At 38.9% G+C, this 17,396-nt stretch overlaps 1 protein-coding gene across 5 annotated transcripts in view; it reads right to left on the minus strand.

Annotated features, from left to right (window-relative positions):
* Positions 1–10,916, minus strand: part of LOC122560121 (collagen alpha-1(XX) chain-like) — a 184,639-nt gene extending 173,723 nt beyond the window's left edge. For 3 of the 5 annotated variants that reach the window (XM_043710377.1, XM_043710378.1, XM_043710374.1), the window contains exon 1: positions 10,287–10,367. The gene's annotated coding sequence lies outside the window, so the exon portion shown is untranslated. Of the gene's footprint in view, positions 1–10,132; positions 10,259–10,286; positions 10,368–10,892 lie in introns of those variants that run through there. The other 2 variants (XM_043710376.1, XM_043710375.1) reach the window with 2 other exon arrangements.
* Between the last annotated feature and the right edge of the window lie 6,480 nt (positions 10,917–17,396).

Genomic DNA, 17,396 nt, shown 5'->3' on the forward strand with positions numbered 1-17,396 from the left:
GCATTGTGTGACGTCATGGCACACCTACAGCATATGCCAGCAACTTATGCAACTAACACATTGCATGCTTTGACCAAATAGCCATGTCTGAAGGGGGAGCTACGGTCAATCAGGGTGCATGGCAATATTCAGTCAGGGGCATCATCCGAGCTCAGTCAATGGATTGGCCACAGTCACTCAGGCATTTGGTGTGATCAGGTCCTAGGGATCGGTGTCTTTCTAATCTGGAGCATCAGTCACAGTCATTTGCTCCAGGTCAAGCCCTACCTGTCCAAGGAGTACAGGTCATAGAATCATAAAAGTTGTACGGCATAGAAACAGACATTTGATCCAACTTGTCCATGTCGACCAGATATCCTAAATTAATTGAGTCCCATTTGCCAGTAATTGGCCGATATCCCTCTAAACACTTCATGTTTATACATCCAGATGCCTGTTAATATTGTAATTGTATTAGCCTCCATCACTTTTTCTGGCAGTTCATTCCATATATGCATCACTGTCTGTGTGAAAAAGTTGCCCCTTACGTCCTTTTTGAATCTATCCCTTCTCACCTGAAACCTATGCCCTCTAATTTTGGACTCCCTTAGCCCGGGGAAAAGATCTTGATTGTTCACTCTATCCACGCCCCTCATGATTTTATAAACCTCCAAAAGGTCACCCCTCAGCTTCCAATGCTCCAAAGAAAATACCCCTGCCTATTCAACTTCCCCTACTTCCATCAAGGAGCTGAGGGGCAAGGGATTGGATCATGCTAGTTGGGACTGTCCTCATAAGTCAGTCCAGGATGTGGGCCACGATTAGTCCTGGGATTTGGCAGTAGACATCAATAGGGTTATCAGGGACAGTACATGCTGGTTCAGAGAAAGTGGGAAACTCAAGTATGGGTATTGGAGGTGTCCTGCTGGGGGAAAATAAGAGTGAATGGGGCTCAACTCCAAGTATATTGGTGAGATCTAATAGAAGATAGAAAGGCACAGGTACTGCATGAGGTGATTTTTAAAAGGGCAACCACTCTCACTTCACAATGGACAGTGGATAATGACAGTGGGCATACCAATGCATGGGACAAAATAGACATATTGATTGTCAAATAAAAGGGTTGTACAGTAACATGTGAAGCCTCAAAGCTGTTGGGGTGTCACGGACAGGTATACAAAAGGCATAATGAAGAGTGGACAGCAATGTTGACTTTCAAGTGGAGCCTGGATTATACGCTCAGGAGCACGACCCATATACCATCTTCTACCAAGTTTCATGTGCACATTTAGAATGAAAGTAACTGCCAGCACATTCACAGAAGGCAGAATGATTTCTTTTTTTTGTCTACAGAGGTGGAGTGGCCATGTTTGCACAGAGGCAGATAGAAAGTTAATTGAGCATGAGACAACACCCACCCTTAAATGAGTGTGTACAATCTTGTAAAACACGCAGGTATAATCAAACTTTGCAACAAGAGAAGTGTGCAATCTGCTTAACTCTTAACTGCTCTCTGAAATGCACAAAAGGGGGAAAAAAATGAATGAAATTGGCATTGATGAAGCACTGGAAATGAAAATGGCAAAACGTCAACCCTGCAAAGTACTTCTCACTGATATCTTGGGGGAGTTCACCAAAATTGGGAGAGCTAGCTCACAGCAATTCACTGATTCATACCTTACACAATGCCTCAGACAACACCATCACCATCCTTGCATTTGGCCTGCCCCACTGACAGGACAGACACAGCAGAAATGCCAGCAGTGACATTAGGTCAAGAGGGAGTTGCTCCGAAGTTCCATACATGCCGATTAACTTGCCGATGTATTGATTTCGAGTTTTGGAAATTGAAGTTGTGCGCTAAAAAAAAAAATTAGAGGGAGTATTCCCTAGGAGTTCCCATAACATTGGCTCTGGCTGCCATGTAGTCTCATGACATCAAGTCAAACATGGACAAGAAAACCTCCTGCTGATTACCACGTACCATCACCCTAATGTATCAGTACTGGTCAGGTCAGATCAGGTCCTAAAGTACATAGTTGTTCGATTGGATCTGCTTGCAGCTGGTGAGGGAACCAACAAGATGGAAAAACATACTTGACCTCACCTTCACCATCTGGCCTGCTGCAGGTGCATCTGTCCATAACAGAATTGCTAAGAGTGGCCACCGCAGTCCTTGTGCAGACCAAGTTCCATCTTCACACTGAGAATACCATCCATTATGTTGTGTGACACGATCACCATCTTAAAGGGGACAGACTTGGAACAGACCAGCAAATCAAGACTGGGCACCTATTAGGCACTGTGAGCCATCAGCTAGAATTTAACTGTACTTAAACACAATCTGCAACTTCATGGCCTGGCATATCCGCCACTTTACCATTACCATCCTGGTTTAATTAAAAGTGCAGAATGGCATGCTAGGAGCAGCACCAGGCAGACTGGAAAATGAGGTGTCAATCTGGTGAAGCTACAAAACAAGACTACTTGTCGGCCAAACACAAGTAGCAACTGAAAAAAAAGCTAAGCAATTCCTCCACCACCAACGGGATCAGATCTAAGCTCTGCAGTCCTCCCACATCTAGTCACAAATGGTGGTGGAAATTAAACAAGAGGACACTCTACAAATATCCTCATCCTCAATAATAAGAAAACCCAGCAAAAGACAAGGTTTAAGCATTCGTAAAAATTTTCAGCCAGAAGTCCTGAATGGATGATCCATCTTGGCCTCCTTTAGAGGTCTTCAGTATTAAGGTTGCCAGTCTTCAGTCAATACAATTCACTCCACAAGATGCATAGAAATGACTAGAAGTACTAGGTACTGTAACGGGTATGGACCCTGATAACATTTCTGTGATAATGCAGAACTTGTTGTTTCAATACAGCTACTTCACTGACCTCTATATGGCAATGTGGAAAATTGCCCAGGTATTTCCTGTTAAAAAAAAGCAAGACAAATTCAACCCACCAATTACTAACCCATCGGTTTACTCTTGTTCATCAGTAATGTGATGCAAGTGTCATCAACACTGCAAACAAGCAGCATTTGCTTACAATAACCTGGCCACTAATGCTCAGTTTGGGTTCTGCCAAGGCTACTCAGCTCCTAACCTCATTATAGCTTTGTTTCAAGAATGGATAAAATAGCTAAATTCCAGAGGTGAGGTGAGAGTGACTGCCCTTGACATGAGGGCCACATTTGACCAAGTGTGACATCAAGAGGCTCTAGCAAACTAGAGTCAATGAGAATCAGGGAAAAATACTCTGGAGTCTTACTTGGCACAAAGAAACAAGCTTGTCATTGTTGGAGGTTAGTCATGTCAGCTCCAGGAGTACTGTCCTAGGCCCATCTTCATCTGCTTCATCAATGACTTCCTTCCATCAGAAGTAGAGATGTTTACCAATGATTGCATAACATTCAGCACCATTCAACATTCTTCAAACAATGGACCAGTCCACAGCCAAATGCAGCAGGATTCAGACAATATCCAGATTTAGGCTGATAAGCGACATGTAGCATTACACCACATTAGGTACAAGGCAATGACCATCTCCAACAAGAGAGAATCTAACCACTTTTTGACATTCAATAACATCACCATTACTGAATTACACACTAACAACATCCTGGGGGTTACCATTGATCAGAAACTGAACTGGACTAGCCATATAAATACTGTAGCTTCAAATGCTGAGCTTTTCTAGCAATTTCTATTTTTGTCTCTGATTTACAGCATCTGCAGTTCTTTCAGTTTTACCCAGCCTTTCCAGTCTATTTTTTATACCTCAAACCCTCCACTCTCAGCAACATCCTGGTAATTTTGTTTTTCTGAACCCTCTCCAGTTTATTAATATCCTTCCTAAAACAGGGCAACAAGAACTGCACAAAGTACTCCAGACCAGGCCTCACTAACGTCCTGTACAACCTCAACGTAATGTCCCAACTTCTACACTCTGAGCAATGAAGGCAAGCATGCTAAACACTTTCTTAACAACCCTGTCTACTGGTGACACAAAGAGGATATAGCTTGCAAAACTGGAATATGGCAGGACAGTACATGATGGAGCAAAGAGGTTATAAAATCCAGGAGATAAAGTTGGCAGGCAGGAGCATGGTGGAGAGGACCCGGACAGATGTAAGGTGCCAAGGTAATTTGGGTCCCGTTTCATTCATCAGGTTCTAAATCCTTGCTATTCTCATAGTACCAGAACAGAGAATCTCTCTTAATGTACCAGATACTGGCCTCTCCACTGTTCCTAACCTTCTGTTCTCTTATCGGAGATTCTTCCTAGGAATTACCATTGGATGTCTTTGAACACCCATTTCTCAGTACCATAATTGTCTCAGATTACCTTCCACTGTCTCAAAATCACCCTCAGTGTTAAATCAACTGATCCCTCTCAGCTCAGGAGAAGTCTCTGTAGTGTTCCAGACCGGAATTCCCCTCAAAATGATGCTGTACTCTTTGTTGGACTTAAGTTGATGCTGATTTTCACTCATACAGTTTATCACATCATCTGAACGCTTCATTTCATTTCTGGCCTGTAATATTCTCCTGCAGCTTTAAAGTTGATTTGTCCTAACATTTCAGAAGATTTTGTCCACAAGAAAAAAAAACACTTTCAACCAGCTGAATTTTGTCTTCCAGCTTTTTGTTAACCAGTTCCATTACTGTTCAGTATTTAAAATTTCTGCTCCTACTGAAAAGTAGTTTATCATTTAATGTGGAGTGTTAGGCCAGTCCTCTCAATGACCTCAATCATACAAGGCATAGAAATGTGTAGCGCCAGTATATTTATCGATTTATGAATACCTTGAGTTGTTTCCTTATGTCAATTCACTTTGTATCTGTTTCTCAGCAGTTACTTGCTTCACAGTCACGAAAATCTTACAATACATTGTTAGTTTCTCATTTGATTTCTTAAAAGGACTGCAGCTGCACTACAAACTCTGTAAGACGTGTCCAATTAAAAGGAAACCTAAATGCTTTTTGAAACTGAGCCAATAATGTATTGATATTTCAGGAAAAGTGTATTTGTATATTAACATGGATCATTGTAATACAGAAATACATTACATGATATGCTATTCAGCAATTTAGGAGCCGAATTGATGATAACTGAAACTGTTTTTACACTTTTTTTGAATCTTCCTTTTGGTGTGTACAATTACCTCAATACCCCCTGTATTACATTCAGTAATTTTCTGTCCAAACCCTCCCTCTAGTTTGTTTCATCCTCTTTTGTTTTAAAGAGTTTTCTTAAGGAACAACCCTTCAATCACCAGCCTTAATCTCTTTGTGTTCAGACTTTACCACAAATCATAATGCACTTTGTTGTTAGAACATAAAGCTTACTTATAACTCAATAAGAGTCTTGCCTATAAGATATATTTCCTGTAAATTAAGATTACAGATTGTCATATTTCTTGTGTTATTGGCATTATACAATAACTACAAATTAAGTAGTGTGGATTCAGTTCACTTAAATAAGTCTGATCTTTTCAACAGGTCAGCCTGCAACTTGCAATTTCCAGTACCAATGTATGCATTCCTTTCTACCATTAAATGGGGTTTTGTGGTGTACTGTTAATGTCCTTACCTCTGTGTTCACATCCCACCTGCACCAGATGTGTGTTCTCACTTGTCCTCTCTTTGCATGTTTCTCCTTGATGGCAGTTGGGCATGTGGTGTTGTCCTGGTTCTTGGCTCACTAGCATATCCAGTTCTTAAAGTAATAAGTGGAGTACAGATTTCAACCACAGTGAATTGGGAGGGGAGGTCCTTTTTAATTTATTGTCTTCACTATTGAGTATTTGTGCCCTTTTTCAGTTCACCAGAAGTTGGCTGGTAAATAATTCCTAAACTATTCTACTTAAAATAAATAGTCGATACTTAAAACATGGCAGGATAGCTCATTTGAGTGGAACGTAGAGCCTATGGAATGTGGAAAGTCATAGATGCGCTTTAATCGAAAATGAACACATTTTTAGGAAATATCACTGTCTGCATGCTTCTGAACTGTACATGACAACTGGTAATACAATTTCATTCTGGGCCTTGGTTCACTAGCATGTCCATCACTTAACACAACGCATCTTTTAAAATGACACAGATAAAAGTTAAAAACAGCAAAATATAATGCACCAAGAGAACTCATAAAAATTACATTTTCAACTTTATAGATCAATGATTATCATAAAAATATTTTCAGCAGTACTGCTGGTTGAATAGCAAATGTATCAACAGGTTATTTATCATTACTTATTGAGGGTCAAAAGTCAGTCCATATGTATGATTCTAATTGTTGCAAACCTTTGTGTTCTGTTTGTTCGGCTGTTCGACATTGGAATATAAAACTTTGTTCTTCATATTTTCCTGGTCTACTCATATATCCATAATTAAGAATTAATAAGCGGTATTTCTTACATTTCCCTATTGACAATAATGCCCATTTGTTAAGGACATTTGGCTGAGGAAAACTGACCGAGACCTCTTCCACAATAGTGAATGAACATCTTATTCTCTCTCAAGTATTCAGATGCTTTGATGTTGCTCCAATTTAATAAATTAAGAATCTCTACATGGCTTTCAAGAACTTGGCTCACTTTGGTTCTTACAACTCAATTGTTGCATAATCATTAATATTATGATTGATAACTTCTCTTTCCGTGCTTGTTTTTAATTTTTCATTGCTTTTATTGACTGAAAATATTATTTGTGTTTTTAAGCCAGTTTCCAGTGATTAAGTAGTCCAGTTTGAATGTAGAAATATCTTCAAACCTATTCAATTTTAGATATTCTTCAGAAGAAATATTTCCTTACCATTAGTGTTGTGAGATTATGTGAAATATATCACCAGAGATAGTGGTTGAAGCAGAAACCAGATCAAAATTTTAAAATAGGTTAGAAAGGTTATCCAGAACTGGGGACAGGGCAAGTGGAACTAGTTAAAACTATGGGATTAAAACTGATTAGATAAGAGGATAAACATGAAAAGTAGACCAGTTGCAATAACCAACCTGTTCTTGTGTTGAAAATCATCGGATTTATTAAATTGGATTCCTTATTTACATTGGAGTAAGGAATGTTATTTCTTTATACTCAGATTGGTATTGTATAGCAATAAAGCTATACATTCTATTTATGTTACAATGTAAAAAGGTATAATTATTTCTTTGGAATTGTGATGTGTCAGAATTATTCAAATAAAACTCTTGAAAAACTTCCTACAAAAATAATTCCCATTAAAAGATCATTTTCAAGCAAATTTGTAAACATTATAGAATGTTTCATCAAAAAAGTAACTGATTTTGCTAAATTGTACATGCTTGGAGCAGAAAGCAAGACCTACTGAAAAGATATCTAGCTGCATACAAACTGTTACTGCTACCATTGGCATTAAGATAAATGGTTATACTTCACTGGTGTATATCATGAGATGATATTTGTATGACATTTTATAACTTCACTCCATGGAGAGGTACATATTGTTTGAAAGTCATGATATCAAATAAATTGAGATGCAATAAAGCAAAACAAAGCACTTACTGTGAACAAAAACACTTGCTTTCAGTAAAATGTTGCTTTTTAAATTCAGGTTAATCATTCTCATTTTGATTGCTTTTTTCTACCAATTCCACTAACAAGCAACAATCTTTCTTTTAACAGTAAGGCATCCCAAATAAAGCAATTCAAAATGGAAAACTAGGGCTTTCCTTGAGTGTTTATATGTTAGAAAGTTGTTTTTTTAAAAAACATGTCCAGCGCTGTTTTATCACGTAAGTATGCTCTATGGTGCAACAGTGATTCAAATGGAAGACAACTTATGCTGATCTACACTCAAGTATCATAATCATAATCAGTATTGCTGTCTTAGAACATGGAAAATTATCAGATGCCCCCGCTAGAAAGTATGTGCACACACCTTCCAGAAATGGATATGACATCTGGCTCAACTGCAATATTCTCTGCTCCACCTCCATTCTAACTACCTTCAATACTCACTATCTAACTTCACACAAAAAGGCTCTGGTCGGCAAAAGAATTTGAGGTTACTGAAATCAATTCCTGACATAAATTACACTCAGGAGAGGAGAAATAATTTGGAGGTTTATAAATATGTGGAGCACTGCAAAGCAGTGGTTTACAATTTTCTGCACCAATACATAGCCTCACATTATGTAAGTACAGGTCACTGATAAGAGCAGCAGACTGACTGGTAACCTGTATAGCTATATTGAATCTTTGAGGTTTTTTATGATATATAGTAACTTTTGGAAGATTAAAAAAAACTTACAATAAATCAGTAAGTGTTTTCAATCTAGGCATGTGAACATTTGCAAAGGATATTATCTGCCACAGTACTTACTTGTAATATAGTCACTAAACATTCTTATTATTTTATTACTGGAAAACTTCCCTAAAGTGCTCATCACGATGACTGTTTTACAGCAGCAGCAAGGGAAAGGGCAACAGATCTGTTCCTCACATTTAATGCTTCCTCAGGCACCATTGTACAGATCTCACATCTCAGCTTTTACTACATTAATGGGAATTTGACTTATTACATTTCCAGACGTATAGCTAAAAATGGTTAGTAAGTTATTTAAGGAAATGCTCCATTTCAGAATCTACAAAAACACCTGCATTTCAAACATTTTCTGTACAGATTGCTAACAACAAAGCTTATACATTATACAATAAACTCCCTAACCATAGGACTATTGCTCCTAGCTAAAGCATGTTCCTACATGTGGATCTTAATTATATATAAACAAACCCATGCTAAAAGTCAAACTTATAAAGAATTTGACTTATTTTTCACTCTGTAAATATTCACTTGATGCAAAACAGAATAATTGTCCAAAGTGGCTTTGATTTTTCTAGTTATCATTTGAATGAAGAACATAATTGAAAAACTCAGTGTTGAAGGTAGCCATTTTCTCCATTAAGTAAGCCATAGAATTTTCCTTCATGTTGAGGGTAAAATGCTTTAGTATAGAATGGGCATCCCTGATGCCATTATCATCCTGCTGAGCAAGTTAAATCAAAATTACCATTGTTCATTATCACATTGGAGCATATCTTTTTTATAAGCAGGCAACTAAGTAAGGCTACTGTTACCTAAATCTGTTGCAACACAATTGTTTCTAGATCAGAGCATCTAGTTTATAGTTTTACACAGTACAATGACTACACAAAAATATTTGAGGGTAAGAGACTTTAGGACTTCATAAAATTGGGAATGCTGCTATATATTCCCAAATCTTCCCTCATCCATCCCACCACCCTAATCCACAGAATTTGGTTTGACTGTGAATCCTTCCTCCTAACTCAGTGACAGCTCTGTACATCTATGCATACAAACCTACACAGATACTCAGTCTCAGCCAGTATAGTGACCAAAAACATTTCAATGTTTGTAAAGTGTTTAGTGTACATCTTGAGAATGCTGTAAAACCTGAATTGATAATGTACTTGAGAAATGTAGGGATGATTTTATGAGGCTCCACTCTAACACACAACCTCACTGAACTCCCAAGTCTAGTACCCTTGACACCTGCAATCAATCTCCCTGCATTATAAACTGAAGTGAACATGAGGATGCTGCTCCAATCTCAATATTACATCATTTAGAAGCTGTAAAAGGAAAATGCCATGAGTCAAAAGGAACAGCCTTATAAGTATAAGGCAGGGTGTAATTAATCCTTAAGCAGTTTCAATTTTAACAACGGAAATATAGAATAATAACTTTCCAGGGAGATTACAGATTTAAAACTACACGTGTGAAAATTCTAACGCCATAAAGCTCAACATCAAATCATTATTTCGCTCATTTAAACATGCAAATACAGTACCAACATCCTATCGACACCTTAGAAACAAAGTACTTTCACTGTTCTTGTGTCATTTTTCTTATCATAAAGACATTGGAAAGTACACAAAAAAATCAGATTACGTGCGAAATAATTATTTCAATTCAAAGTTTCAATTCTTTTTCCTTATTTGATTGTTTTGCAATGTTGTCTTCAAAAAAGCTACTTGCTGCATATATAAGATAGTTGCACCCCATTACAAACATATAATTTATTCCCTTAACAAATCAACTACTATTAATCTGGGGGTAATTTCCGGTACAAAAACAATTCTACCTGTTGGAGCACTGATGATTCCTGGTGTCTGTGTGATCTGATGCTACATATAAACACGGCTTCCACTGCAGAGGGAGTATTTGCAGCTGACAGATTCACACAACTCCTTCCATAGCTCGTTTATTCAATGATATATGCCTCACACGGTACTTACTGAAGTGAGGTTTGAATCCAGAATGATCATTCCATTTATGATCTGAAGTTTTCCTCACACTACGATGCATAGGGGTGTGACATGCACTCGGTAACATTTGGTGTAGATCTGCCCCCTCGGTGACGAATCAGCGGATTATTAACCCTTTCAACACTGAAGAACCTATTTGTCCCGAAAGAAATCGTTTCCGAACGTGTTTAGAAAACTGAAGCAAAATTCTAATGGGACACATTAGTGAAGTGTAACAAACCATCTGCTAAGGATGCAAATAACAGTAATTATGGATATTTGTGTCATTCCTGATCGTTTCTGAAGTTTCCAATGTTTACACTCTCCCAGAAGGATCACAGTTTTCAACAGACTTTACCCGGTTACCTGGCAACCACATGGCCCGCTGCAGAAATATCCTAATTTCTTCACTAATTCGCATATTATTCTCGGAGACCAGTCCCGCCCAGGGAAAACTCAATTCAATTGTGAACTAAACAGCTCACCTAAACAATCCAAATGACTATTTTCCTAAACATATATTCTTAGCTATTTGGTAAATGAATGCATTGCGAAAGACAACCCGAGAAAACTCTGAAAACATTTTTTTAAACTTACAAACTGGGCAGTTAAAATGGCAGCTAAACTTACAGATGGATGAATTAGTAACTTTAGAAAGAAACATTTTTCTCATTTTTCCACGGGATGTGGATGTATTTATCGCTCAACCTTAATTGCCCAGAGGGCACTTAAGAGTCAACCACATTGTCGTGGGTCTGGAGTCACATAGGCCAGACCAGATAAGGATGGCAGTTTTCTTCCCTAACCGTCATTAGTGATCCAGAGGCTATTTTTCTCCTCCCTAACAATTGGTAATGGACTCATGGTTATCATTAGACTCTTAATTCCAGATTTAAATTGAGAGAAAATTCCACCGTCTGCCATGGCAGTGTTTGAACCTGGGTCCCCTGAACATTATTTGGGTCTCTAGATCAACAGTCCAGCAATGATACCAATAGGTCATCCTCTCAACCTTCAAGGAAGCAACTAACTGATAGAAGGGCAAAAGCATCTGGGGAGATGGATGAATAAACCAATAAAAGCAAGTTAGAAAAGTCATTAGGATGGATTAAGAAGCTTAATCTGTGTTCCTTAGAGTTTTGAAGAATGTGGGATACTACATTTAAATTTACATAATTCTTACAGGGCATGACAGGGTGGATATAAATGGGATATTTCTCCTGGCTGGTGAGTCTAAAACCGGGAGACATATTTTATTCTCAGGATGGAAGCCAGCTATTATAAGTCTGTAACAAAGAAGAATTCCTTTACTCAGGGTGGTGAACTTTTGGAATTTCATAGGGCAGTGAAAGCACAATCATTGAACCCATTCTGACAGAAATCAATAGATTTCTGGAGATTGATGGTATCAAGGGATGTGGAGATAGTCCGTGAATGAAGCATATACAAGATGGGGAAAGAATGAAACAAAACAGAGCGAGAAGGTTACAAATATCAAGGAAAGATGGAGCTATGTTTTCACATAAGAAAACAAAACATGAGTGAATGGTTGGATATTTTAAAATTAGGAATATGTTGAACATGGTAGATATAGAGAGAACATTTCCACATGATGGACCATTCACAACTCAGGGCCATTAAGACCAAATAATTACTAATAAATCCAATAAGGAAATAAAGACAAATGTATTTACTAAGAATGGTTAGATTGAGGAACTCATTACTGCTGGATATGTGTAAGACAACAGCTTAGATCTTTTCAAACAGAAACAAGATGAGTACATGATAGAAAAGGAAATCGAAAGACACGGTCTAAGGATGAGATTTGCTGGATGGAATGAGGAAACACGTTGAATATTAACATCAGCATCAACAAATTGGTCTGATTTTGTGTCATACATTTTATATAATGTTATGTAAGTGCTCAGCAAACTCAAGTGTAAAGTAGTGTATAAATTTGAAACAAACCATAAATATTGAATAAATCTCCCATTGCGAGCACAATTAAATCCTATTAAGTCACAATCAAAGAACATCGCACTGTACAATATTAAATAGATTAAGTTGCTATCACTCCATCAGAGGAGTGAACTGGCTAGGATTGCAGGCAGGTTTTGGGTTGTGGATGCTGGGAAGAGTTTGGCTAGTGTAATAGGCTACTGTTGATGTGTCAATGAGTAATAGAACAGCAAATGAAACAATGTTGGGGAGGGGGATTCTTTTTGTGTTTCACATTTTGTCTCCTCCTCTCTCGGGGCAGAAATTGGCTTAAAGGATCCTTAAATCCTACTTGCCATCCGCATGGAGGTCACCTACTAGCAGAACACCAGGGAGACAATGCTGTAGGAAGACTTTGAGGCCCCCTCCCTGTTTATCTGTCTTCTGCTGCAGGCAGCAACACTTCCACAATGGTCACCCAGCTGTTGATTCTATTTTTGAATTTAAAAATGTAAGAATTTGGAGAAAAGCTGCCTTCTCTTTCTCTTTCTCTTAGCTGATATGCAGATTTTATTTTCTTCCGAGCTGGAGGGCCATCTGTTGTTTCTCCAGTTTCCAGAGTCTGTCCACCATTCTGAACTCAATGACAAGCTCAGCCTTTGCAAATTTAGGAAATATCAGTGCTGGGTGACAGTTTCCCATGCAGTGCAGATTTATAACACCCATTTGACTCAAGGTTCTTACCCAAAGGGCAAAATCCACATTTTTTGACTTCACATTACTGCTTTTTGTAAATTGTGATACCTGAGATTTCTTAGCTTAAAGGTACAATCCTGGATGTGCACTTTTGGTGACCCTACATCAAAGAGAAAGAGAGATATATTAAGAAACTATTCAGTGAAGAACAATCAGGATGAGTCCAGGTCTTACAAGATTAATTTCCAAAGAGATTCAAATGGCCTGAATTTATTTTTGCCAGAGGAAAGATGAATGAGAGGAGACATAATATATCTTCAAAACAATGAAATGAATAGATAAGATTCAAGTATAAACATTGAGCATAGCATTAGAGGGCAGATGTACATTAATACAAGTTTCACATCCTTGAAGCAAGTTTAATGTTAGAAATAAAATCATGTTCCCAATGGGATAATGAAACTATAGAATAATGTTCTGGCTTCAAGTGAATTCATTCTATGCAACTGATACCTTTAAAATGCTCTAATATCCTAGAAGAAGAAGAAGACATTAGGTGTTACAGGGCAAATAATAGCACTTCTAGATTTATTTTTCAGATGGGGAAAGGAACAATATTCCTAAAGCAACAGTGGCAGAATTTGCAGAAATTTAATATTTACCCATGGAATTTGTATAAACTGAATACACCAAATAGTTTTCTATGCTCCAAAATACCTTATATTTTGCATATATAGTTTCTAAAATAATTAGTGGGATAATAGGATCAATTTTCAGGGAATGTCTGAATGAAATAGTGAAAAATAATCTGGCAGAGTAGATTTAAGGAAACTATCCAGGATTGAGTTGCTTCTGGGACCGATGCTGGGATGTAAGCATTTCCTAGCTTGTAGAGATGGGCCTGTTTAGGGTTTGAAGCAGGAGAGAGGCAGATAAGAGCTCTGCGTCAGTGCTATATAATGTAGCAGCATGTTTGGATTATTGCTATATTATTATATATTTAAAGCCCAGGAGTGGGAGTTGGTGTCAGTCAGGTCTCTGGGTGTTAGAGGTGATAGTTTTACACTTAGGACCAGTTGTTGAGGGAATGTTAGATCCAGGGAGTTGGAGTCTGAGTTTGGGAAGGGTGATTTCCAGTGTACTTGAGTGCTGGGGGTGGAGAGCTGAGGGTTGGATTGGGAGTAGACGCAGTCAGAAATGAAAGTGGTAGTCAACTGCCTGTTGAGAGATCAGGGAGGCGGGGTGTGAGGTCTGAGTGGTGGTCAGTGGCATTTTGTGACGTACAAGCAGAGTTCTTTCTAATTTTCTCTGAGGCTCCTGCACAGCAGCGGCTTACATACCGCAGACCTTAAAGGGAACATTGCTCACAAGATCTAGGCCACATAGTCACTCAAAAAGTGTGGCAACGGAAAAGCACAGCCGATTAGGCAGCATCCGAGGAGCAGGAGAGTCGACGTTCCAAGCATAAGTTCTTCATCAGGAGTCTCCTGCTCCTTGGATGCTGTCTGACCGACTGTGCTTTTCTACAGCCACACTTTTTGACTCTGATCTCCAGCATCTGCAATCCTCACTTTCTCCATATAGTCACTCAAGTCTATTCTGCCATTAAATGAGACCATGGCTGACCTGTAACCTAACTCTACCTTTAATGACATCCTTAAATACCTCTTCATACCTGAAATATATCAATTTCAAATATAAAATTGACAGGTGGCATAGTGGCTCAGTGGTTAGCACTGCTGCCTCACAGCACCAGGGACCTAGGTTCAATTCCAGCCTCAGGCGACTGTCTGTGTGGAGTTTGCACATTCTCCCTGTGTCCGCATGGGTTTCCTCCCCCAATCCAAAGGTGTGCAGGTTAGGTGAATTGGCCATGCTCAATTGCCCATTAGTTAGAGGGAAATGGGTCTCGTTGGGTTACTCTTTGGAGGGTCGGTGGGACCTAAGGACCTGTTTCCACACCGCAGGGAATCTAATCTAATTGATCGAGCATCAATTGCCTTCTTTAAAAGAGAATTTCAACTTCTGTCACCTTTAGTCTATAGATATATGTTTCTTAATTTTACTCTGAAAAGGTCTAGCTCTTTTTAGTGTATGCTTACTAGCTGCAGTCTTTAGATGTAGCTCATTTGTTTACTAAAAAGGCAACAACAGTGACGGACAAATACAGTCAAAATGTTATTTAGCTATTCACATTTATTTCAGATTCTGCAATTTTGTTCACAGCTCCATCCCTTGGACTTGTGCAGTAATAGCAGTCTTTACCAACAATATTCCAATTCTATTGTAGGACTCTCACGGATATATTTTCTATGAACATTTGAGAGGTTCAACCAATGCTAAGAAATTCAACCACTTTCTCTTCAGCTGTCCTCAAAAGTTTCTGAAGATCAGATAATAGGAAAAGATATAGACATGAAATGGTTAACATCCCCAGGAAGTGGGAGTGGAATGAGACATCAAAACATTGACACCGACACCAGAGAGAAACTGAACATACAAACGTGGCAAATGTTTAGTGGAAAGCCAGAGTCATAGAGATATACAGCACAGAAACAGTCCCTTCAGTCCAACTTGTCCATGCCGACCGGATATCCCAAATTAATATAGCCCCATTTGCCAGCACCTGGCCTCTATTCCTCTGTACCCTTCCAATTCATATACCCATCCAGATGCCTTTTGAATGCTGTAATTGTACCAGCCTCCACCACTCCCTCTGGCAGCTCATTCGTTGCACACACCCCCCTCTGAATGAAAAAGGTGCCCCTGAGGTCCCTTTTAAATTTGCACCCCCACCCCCACCCCACAGCACCCCCCTCTAACTCTGGACACCCCATCCCAAGGAAAAGGCCTTATGTATTTACCGTATCCATGCTTCATGATTTTATAAGATCACCCCTCAGCCTCTGGCGCACGAGGGGAAACAGCCCCAGTCTGTTTGGCCTCTCGCTATCACTCAAACCCCTGGCAACGTCATTGTAAATCTTTTCTGAACCCTTTCAAGCTTCACAACATCCGTCTGATAGGAGGGAGGCCAGAATTGTACACAATATTCCAAAAATTGCAATGGTTCTGTTGGGTAATGGCAATTTAATTCCAAAATGTTAATTCCTTCATGAGAAGGGAATAATTGGCAATGTAGCTGTGAGAGGTCCCTTGTGGAAGAGTGAAGAACTGAGTGAGAGAACTTTCCATTATGATGGAGAGCAACAGAGTTGATACTGAGTCTGGGGACTTAAATCTAAAGCAAGGAAATTATAATGGCAGAAGCACGAACAGGCTGCAACAAATGAGGGAACATTATTGAAAGAAATGACAAACATTTAGATAGCACCTGGAGGAACTGCAATAGTTGTCCCTTAAACACAAAAGATGGCCCAGCCATGGCTAACAAGGGACATTATGGTAGTACCGGATCCAAAGAAGTGGTGTACAAATTAGCTAAAAAATAAAGCAGCAGATCTGAAGACTGGAAGCACTTCAGATTTCAACAAAGGGATTGATTAAAAAGGGGAAAATGGGGTATGTGAAGACAAAAAAAGATTGGTGAAAACAATTACAGTTAGAAACAGGCAAAGTTCTCATGTGGAACAAAGAGATGGCAGACCAATTAACCACATATGTTGCTTCTATCATCACAAAGGAGGGCACAAGTAACATCCCCAAAATGTTGGGGAACACATGGTCCATTGAGAGCAGGACTGAAGGAACTGAGTTGTTGTAGGAAAATGGTGTTAGAGAAATTGATGGGATTAAAAGGTTACAAATCCCCAGCACCTGGTAATCCACACCCCAGACTATAGCCCGAGATGCATAATGCAGTTGTCGAATTTGGGCTGATCTTAGGACTTCTACACTTAATGGTAAGGTCTTTGGGAGTATTGCTTAACAAAGAAACCTTGGAGTCCAGGTTCATAGCTCCTTGAAAGTACATTAGGAAGTGCGGCAGACATAGTGGATTCATGAGTTACAATATTCCAAAATTTTCTGGACATGAGAAAGATTCATTGAGTTTATTTAAGACTGAGATAGGTAGGTTGTTGATTGTCAAGGTGATCAAAAGTTATGGGGAGAAAGCGGGAGAATGGAGTTGAGAAAATTGTCAGCCATGATTGACCAGTTAGTTTAACACCTGTTGTTGGGAAGATGTTCGAGCCAATTATCAAGGAAGCAGTATCAGGATGTTTTGAAAGTCAAAACTCCATCCATCAGAGTCAGCATGGTTTAATGAAGGGCAAATCAGGTTTGACTACATTCTTCAAAGATATAACATGCAAAATGAATAATGGAGATCCTGTAGATGTAATATATCTGGCCTTCCAGAAGGCATTTGCTGAAGTGCCACTCAAAAGGTTAATTTGTGAAGTTGGATCATATGGGATTTGGGGTGATTTATCAGCTTCAATAGGTGACTAGCTGATGGGCAGAAGGCAGACAGTCCAAATCGATGGCTTTTTTCTGGATGGC

This window comes from Chiloscyllium plagiosum, chromosome 20 (assembly GCF_004010195.1).
Source record: "Chiloscyllium plagiosum isolate BGI_BamShark_2017 chromosome 20, ASM401019v2, whole genome shotgun sequence".
NCBI lineage: Eukaryota > Metazoa > Chordata > Chondrichthyes > Orectolobiformes > Hemiscylliidae > Chiloscyllium > Chiloscyllium plagiosum.